Below are 8,969 nucleotides of genomic sequence, written 5' to 3'. Positions count from 1 at the left end.
ATGCCAGAGGTGCTAGCCTCCTAAATCTCTCAATTAAACTATTATCATCCTGATTTGGGGCGGGGGTAACCGGGGCCAGCATATGGTCTTTCATCATCTGAGTCATGGCCCCTAAAGTCTTGAAGAATTCCCGAGGGCCTCGGTGTTCTCATTGCTAGAACTCACATTGTTGACATGAATCCTCGTCATCTTGACCTAAAATAGGAACATCCTGTTACTAGCATATCTAAAAATCATTCTAATGATACTTCTAAGACTCTCTAGGCCAAGAATCCTAACCGGCTGCTCTGATACCATAACTGTTACGACCCCACCCTTTGACTCCTATCGTAGATGCTGGAGGGCAACAAAGTGTGGACCGATATTCAAGGTAGTGAATGTCACTCAGGTGTGAGTGCACTCAACACTCTTTAGAAGGCGGAATCAAAGAAAACCACGAAAGAAAGCAAAAACCAAACACAAATGTATAAGAACTGGATAGAAATTTATATATATACAGATTCCAAAATTTAATTAAAAACATGTCCAAGGCACTACAATCCCAACCATAAAATACAATTCTTTAAACAAAACAACTACATGGCCACCGCCAACCAACACCTACTATCAGGAATATAACTTTCTTGCCAAACTTGAAACTTCAACTGCCACTCACGAGTGCCCAGCTGCCCACTTTCAAAAACTGTAGGTAGTTACTCTACATAGAGAAAGTTAAAAGGACGAGCTATGAAGCCCAACAAGCAAATCAACACCATGTATTTCGGCCTATACAATAATATTCATAAACATTGCCCAAAATTTATGCAGGTGTCACAACATGGAGTATGTATCACAATTCTTTAGCAGTAGTGGAAGAAGTGTAAATCAGATATCCGAATATCGCATATCACATGAGCTAATAGTTACCCCATCTTTTTATCACAATGACATATTAGAGTCTTTGAAAGAATACACAAAGCATACAGGTAATCCTAGTGTCACCTACTCCCAAAGTAGAAGTTCTATTGATCTGGTCAAGCTAATCTTGCAACTTGGAACTTCTACTCTCACTCAGAAGGGAAGACAATAACAAATGGGTGACCCATTTCGTAATGTCTTCACACACACACACACACACACAATTCTCAATACGCTTTGGGGCTTTTGATAGGTTGTGGCCTTGCAAGACACGACCCTCTCATTATGCCTTTTAGGTGAAAGGGCGTTACACTACCAATAGGTGACCCAATATGTAGTTCTTCTATAGATCCGAGGGGCACGACCCTCTCAGATATTCACATTCACGTCCCGACTCCATTCCTATCCTTGGGGTCAAGGCAAGATCTTAACTACCGGCATAACTTTCTTATCATATTTAACTTATTACACTACCAACAGGTGACCTGTTGCATAGTGCCTTATACAAAATTCACAGAGTCTAATGTCACACTACCAATGGGTGACCCATTGCGTAGTGATTTATATCATAGTCTCATCATATCAGATTCTCACTACCAATGGATGTCCCATTGCGTAGTGGTTCATATCATAGTCTTATCATATCAGATTCCCACTACTAATGGATGTCCCATTGGGTAGTAGTTCATATCACAGTCTTATCGTATCAGAGTATAACTATACACATGCATATCTCATAATCATTCACTCATGCCCAAGCATGTCTTATTACAATTATTCAAGAGTTCATGAGCATTCACTGTATCATAAGCATGCATATTCAATAATTCATAAAATAACATAATTTTCATTATGAAGGCCTTTTAAAGATTTGGCCTAACTTCCATTCCATGGGGATTTTAGTCATGGTTCCAAGATCCAACTTAAAAATAACTCATCCAATTTTCATTTATAAGTGGTTTAGCCTTAATCAAAGACATCTTGGTCAGTGAACAGTCTTTCATAAAATATATAAAGATTATGGAATTCCACTGCAACTCACAACAGTAACATATGCACGCATACATGGGCATAATTCTCACATTATTAAAAATTTCAACATGGTTCTAAAACCAAACTTGAATTAGCCATACCCATATTTCATTTAAAAATAGTTTGAAGTCATTTGGACATTAATTGATTAGTCAAACGTTCAGTACAAAATAAGCAACAGTCCTGGAAACTGCTGCTGCTGAAAACAGTGACATGTCTATACAAATAGAGCTATAAATTCCAAATTATGAGAAATTTCGACATAGTTTCAAAAGAAAATTTTAAGTAGACACATCTATATTTCATTTAAAAGTGGTTTAAAGTCATTTGGACACCATTTGATCAGTGAAACATTCAGTGAAAAAATGAGAAACAGTTCTGAAAATTACTGCAACTGATAACAGTGACATGTCCATACAAACAAGGGTACAATTTCCAAACCATACTGAATTTGAACATAGTTTCAAGACTAAATTTGAATAGATACGGCCATATTTCAATTAAAGGTAGTTTTAAGTCATTTGGACACTATTTTAATAGTGAATAGTTCAGTGCAAAATCGTGTAGAGTTCCTGGAATGTCACAGCAAAACTTCAAAACTACAATTGACATCAATATAAAGTCTCTTTAATCTTAATTAGATACACAGGGTTACCTTTTAATAGATTTTCATAACCAACAAAATTAATTTTAGTGCTCAAATCATCATGCCAATGAGGATTACAATCTTGTAAAACTAGGGCACAAACAAGTATAAACTCACTAGCATGCAGCCACACCCCCTCAAAATCATACATATTCAATGCTTAATTTCATGCTTCAATCAAAATTAAGGAAACATGAGTGTTAGATCCACTTACAATGCTTAAATGTGTCCCAAATTCCCAACACAGTCAATCCCAAGCTCCTAAAAAATGGCTCCAAAGGGTGAAACTCTAAGTGTTGAGAGGGGTTCTCAAGAGTGAGAGAAAGAACAAAGGATCGAGGGAAGGAAATAAAGGGGGTTTAAATAGGCCAAGAGTGGGAGGTGGCAGCCCGAATTTTCCTAGTGGCACTCATAGAGTCATGCAATTGGACAAGTGGCATGCATGGCAGCATGCAGAAGACAAATGGCACTTCAGTGCAGGGTTGCACACGGCGGCATCACGCGCACGGCGGTACGGCGGTGCTCTCTGCCATGCACTCTCGCTTTTTTGCCTTCTTCTTCTCTTACTACCGTGCGCGTTCACACTGTCGCGTGCTCTCTCTAACATGCACTCTCACTGTCATGTGCGCTCACTACCACGTGCGCTCATCTACCGCGCGCTCTCATACTGCTACGCGCTCTCACACTGACACGTGCTCTCACACTGCCGTGCGCTCTCACTGTCGCACGCTCACACTACCACGTGCGCTCTTTTCTTACTGCTGCTTACCGCTGCGCACGGTGGCACCTCAGTGCCACACACTGCTGTCCTCTTACAGTCACGCACTTCACTATGCTGGAAAATCTCAGTCCTTACAATACTAAACCTTTGATCATGTCTATTTTGCTTTAGATAGACAACCTAGGAGAGCCCTTAATAGATCATATAAACTGCTTCACCAGGAGTTGGACTGATGGCACATAGGATATCTCTTTGGGGGCATAATTGGGCTTAGTCAGGGGCCCTTCAGTGGCCGTCCTGAAAGTCTAAATCTATCGTCAATGGGAGCCTTAGTAAGATGGTCTCTTTGGGGGCTTACACCCAATATATTGGGCTTAGTCAGGGGCTCTTTGGCGGCCGTCCTGAAAGTCTAAACCTATTAGCAATGGGAGCCTTAGTAAGACGATTACCCTCGGAACCAAGGCATCGATCAAGGCTAGGCAATTAATTGCCTTATGAGAACTTCTATCCCGAATTGTCAACAAGCTATTCATGTTTTTGATTGAGGTCTTGGATTGGAGAATCTCTTCAACAAATGGCTATCCTGATTTGTCATCTTGATAATTCTTCTGATCTTCAGGAGCCTTTCAACAAGGCAGACCTGAGTTGCTGGATTTTCTTAAGCTCTTCTTGGTTTCGATGGTAAGGTACCCATGAGAGATATTGATTCCTAAACCATCAAACTTTTTGCTGTAATTGGTTGAAGCCGCCTTGGTCGAATGCTGCATCAACCTATTTATTAGTGCAAGCGCCCTTTCGGTTTTTACTTGAACTGGATAAAAGTGGCATCGTATAATAGTTTTCACCTTCTTTTTTTTATTGAGGCACTTTTACCCATGAATTTGAGGTCACAACCACCTTTTATCTCCATTATTACTCATGGTACCCTTTCGGATTTTTGCCATGCCTGGTTTTTTTGTTTTTAGAAAACTTGTACTCATGGCCATGCCCGTCTTTCTTTCGAAGAGAAAAACCTCTTCCTTGACGATGCATAGGATGTAACTGTACAACGCTCACTGGGGTAACAAATAGCATGGGTGAGACTTTTATTAGGGAGGTGTACACCACTAAAGATGTTTCTTCAAGGTGATGAATAACTCACACTTGTTGGGTATGGGGGTTTTAAGTAGCCCATTAGATAACTTATGCATAAAAAACTTCCTGGGGATAAAATGTGTTTTCAAGGTAAAGAAGTGGTTACCTCCTTGGGGTTTGAAAGGCTTCCTTGAGTGATGAGGGTACAACCTATTTTAAAGACTAGTCATAGTGTATCTACATCACTGGGGGTAACGACATACTGGGGATGATAACTCGTCACTGAGGATCATAGACTAATAGAGTGACAGACCACTGGAGTTGATGGACCATTGGAGTGATCGACCACTAGGTTGATGGACCACTTGGGTTAATGATCCATTGAGGTTGATAGTCCACTGGAAGTAGTGGCCCATTGGGGATGATGGACCATCAAGGGTTTTTGCGACTCTTTCAGCATGTATCACTCATGGGGTCTCATGAAGGTTCAATGAGTAGGGTATGTTTGGTACAACTCCATGGGGATGATGGAGTTTTGAAGTGAATAGGATGGTTTATGATAGGGGTAATTTCTTGGGTAAAGAGGTAGATATTTATAGTGGTAGTTGTGGTTTTTGTGAGCCATACATCAACCAACTGATAAGGTTGACCATAATTTTGGAATTTTATGCAAAGATGCGTATCTCCAGTGGTGTTTGAACATGCTAGGGACAAGAATATCCATATAACAATGCTCAATATATTTCTATTGGGGATCAAGCATATCAAGGATATGTCTCTACTAGGGATTAGGCACATTAAGGATAAAAGCATCCTTAGAGTCCATCAAAAAACTTTTTAGACATAACCCAGGCTATACTGTGTTAATAGGTTCATGGATTGTACTGAGGGTTTGAAAAGGGGGCTATTGAGCTCAGAGTTTATGGGCTTCATATAACTCAAAGTTACCTGCTGGGGGGATAGTGTGTGTAGGTAGAATAAAGAGCATAGCTCTTTTGTTTACCTTGTGTTAATGTGCACAAGTGTGTCTTGAGCTCATGGTTAAGCTTTGAGCTCGTGTAGGTTAGTTGAGAGAACATGGACAGTGAAAAGAATAATAAAAAAAATGAAAATGATCAGGGTAAGAAGAGGTGTTAGACCCACCCTAGGCACAGGTCCGCGCGTTTAAGGGGAATGAAAGAGAGATAAAATGTGAGAGACGAGTGACGGACCCGCCCTAGGCATGGGTCTGTGTGTTTTAGCGAGATGAAAGAGAGAGATGAGAAATTATGAGCAGAGGAGAAGAGATGGGCTCGTGCCTAGGCGCGGGTTTGGATTCTTTGACGGGAACGAGGGATAATGTGAGAGAGAAAATAGACGGGCCTGCACCTAGGCGCGAGTCTGGAGTGCTCGACGAAGAGGATAGAATGTGAGAGAGAGAAAATAGACAGGCTCGTCCCTAGACACGGGCCTGGAATGCTTGACAACGAGGAGAGAAAGAGGTTTACCCGAACCTTTTAAAAGGTAAATTGGGGCTTCACTTTTTACCCTTCTTTTCTTACCACCTTTTTTACTCTTCGAAGAGAAAGTGAGACAGAGACCCTCAAAAAGTGACTTTCAAAAGGACATTCTTGGGGCCATGGCTAGCTCTTCTGACCCCTAAGGTAATCATCTCCTTTCTTTTATTTTTACTTTCCAATGCCTTTTTTATAGTTCCATTTTTCTTCTATTTCTTCTTATCATTCCTTTGCACACCATATGTTTGATCAAATGCTTGACTACCTCTTTTTAGTGTAACCTTGATATCTTGATCGTCTTTTTAAGCATTCTTTGATCATTCTTGGTGCATCGTTTATCTTTGTGCATCATTTCAACCTTCCCTAATGCATCTTGCATCAATTTTGTGCATCATTTCAACCTTCCCTAATGCATCTTGCATCAATTTCGTGCATCATGGACACGTCTTAGGCATCACAGGCCTCTCGGTCGTGCTCATCATAATTCAATACTGTGACCGACTCCTTGAGGATTTCAAGAACCTTGTTGAGCACAATGAACCCATCGGTTATGCTCATTGTGACTCAATGCCATGACCATCACAAATAAGTTCATTCCATCATGAACCATGAACATTTGGCAGCTCCATGATTATCTTTTTGAACCCTCATGAGCGTACTTGACCCTCACGAGCGTTCTTGAGCCTCACGGACACACTCGGTCGTCACGAATGTCACCTTGGACTGCATGAATAATGGCTGATCGTCACACGCTTTCTTTTAGGCATCATGATCATTCTTTTGAAGTCCAGTGAATGTATTTGAGCTTCACGAATGCCTTTGAGCATCGCCTTCACACTCAAGCATCATGCACACGAGAATTGCTTTAAGCACTTATGAGTACATTGAATCTTCGCAATCATTGCTTAGGCTTGTTATGAGCCATACTTTTGAATTACACAAACGTCTTCTTTAAGCTCTTTCAGGCACACGTTGATACCACAAATTTTCCTTAGCACCGTTGCACATAATGGATATCCTCTTAAACCTTGTGAGAGTTTCTAAGTATTGTGAATGCACTTCATCGATTACTTCTAACAACATATCTCTTGAGTATTCCCCAAAATGTGCTCTTTCAAGCACTTTGAATGTCACGTATATTCATGTGAACACCATGACCATCTTGAAACATTTTCTATAGGTGAACCTTTATATTCTCATGTAACTTTTCATATTCTCATATTTCTTTATGCATGCTTTAGCATTGCAAGCACCTTTGCAGCATTTTCATACAACTCTTCTCCTTCTCATATGCTTTAATGCATATCTTAGCATCTAAAGCATCTTCTGTAGCATCTTCTCACATTCCTGGTATCTCAAGTGCATTTTTGCATTGCAATTTGGCATGTCCACATCTCCACTACATAGTTATGAATTCCAAAATTCTTTTTAGCACTTTTGAGCACTGTTATGCAATTTCATGCATCTTCTGATGTAATTAAGCATAGTCAAGCATAGTTATGAACCATAACGCATTTCTTGTACACTTCTATGCATAATTATGCATTTTTAAGCATATTCATGCATTTCTAAGCATTTTCATGCCCCATTATTCATTTTGAAGCATTCTTGGGTATTTCTTTGATAGAAAAGTGAGCTCTTCAGGGTCACTTTTTGCGATGGGCATTTGACACACAGACTTGTGATTTCTTAGAATCTCCTGGGTGCTTTGGACCAACCAAACACCTTCTTTGTCAACCCTCTGCATATAGGGGAGATGCTATCAAAAGTTTTCAAAATTCCTGGTGCTTTATTCTCTTCTTTTACTTGAAAACCCTTATCATTCACAACTGTCAACTTGCTCATTTGCTCACCTCTGTTTCTTGCTTCTTTTGCAGTCAATATTGTTGAAGTAAACCAATTACCACGTTTTGATAATTGGGAACTGATGCATGTACAGGTGCTGCTTTTACAAGATCCACGACCCTTGGCGTTCTCGAAATCACTCGAAAGCTGGAGTGGCCCTTGAGTATCACCTACATAGGTGAAGATGCTCGGTTTTACCCTTATAAAGATGCAAATGGTCAGCCTGTAATTCAGGGAGATAGTATTCCCATGTACCATGCTTTTCACTGGAATTTTGATTTAAATGAGGATCTCCCTACTCTAGGAAAGAGGATGCTGAAGAAGAAGGGTCTTCATTGGGCATCTGGTGGACTCCGCTTTGAGGGGGAGCACCAGTACGTGCCAGGGTATAACACATGGACATTTGACGACCTCCAATCTCATACCAAGGACTTAGAGGCATGTGCCTTAGCTACAACATGATAGTGCTTAGTAGGTTATTAAGATAGGTGCTCAAGCACCATCAGTGCTCTACTAGAAACCTGGTGCCACAAGACTAACAGCTGGCATCGCGATCATGGCAAAGGAGGAATCACCCTCCTCGATATGTACTTCAATGGTGGACTGCCCATGCTAGGGGCCATGTATGAAGAATTCATACCCAGCAATGAAGTAATCTTTGACAATCAGCCCATCAGTGGTGAACCCCCTCCTCCAGATATGCATGAATTGTTTGAAATTTATCAACTTCTACATTCAGAGACTAAGACCAAATCCAAGATAGTGCATTTTAATGCATGGAGGGACTTCTTTCATGGGAATCGTCAAGACAAAGGAGAACCCAACTCTAGTGCTTTTTGGGAGGATGATGAGCCAATGGTCGAAGAGAAAGAAGATGAGACCAGGAACCCTGTAATCCCCTCTAGAAGGCTTGAGAAGGATCATGTATACTTAGCTGCATACTTGACTCTTGTCTTGTGCAAATTCACACTCCCAGAGTCAAGGGGTAATGATATTCTTCCATGCTGCGTCTTTGTAGCTTGTAGGCTCGCTCAAGGGCATCAATATGCCTTGGCTGTGACGACCCTAAAATTTTTTTTGATGGAAAAAAAATAAAAATAAAATAATAATAACAATAATAAATAATGATGGTAATAATAGCAAATAAATATTATATATAATAAAAATAATGAAAATTGAAAAAAAAATATAAAGTATGGATCATTGTGTTAAAAGTATATCATGGGACTGCCCTTTTTAATTAACAACGAGTTTTTCA

The 8,969-nt window shown here is 40.3% G+C and overlaps 1 long non-coding RNA gene across 2 annotated transcripts; it reads left to right on the top strand.

The window, feature by feature from the left end:
- The first annotated feature begins 5,117 nt into the window (after positions 1 to 5,117).
- On the top strand, positions 5,118 to 8,728 carry LOC110007159 (uncharacterized). 2 transcript variants are annotated; one of them, XR_016039727.1, is made up of 2 exons: positions 5,118 to 6,013; positions 7,744 to 8,728. It is a non-coding gene; the product is annotated as an uncharacterized LOC110007159 (long non-coding RNA). The 2 variants fall into 2 exon arrangements; XR_002280726.2 differs by having other exon boundaries at positions 5,119 to 6,013; positions 7,806 to 8,728.
- The last annotated feature ends 241 nt before the right edge of the window (positions 8,729 to 8,969 follow it).

This window comes from Amborella trichopoda, chromosome 8 (genome assembly GCF_054954075.1).
Source record: "Amborella trichopoda isolate Santa Cruz 75 chromosome 8, AtrichopodaSantaCruz75HAP2 v2.0, whole genome shotgun sequence".
NCBI lineage: Eukaryota > Viridiplantae > Streptophyta > Magnoliopsida > Amborellales > Amborellaceae > Amborella > Amborella trichopoda.
The sequence above is the reverse complement of the archived record's forward strand: the minus strand, read 5'-3'. Positions and strand labels throughout refer to the sequence as shown.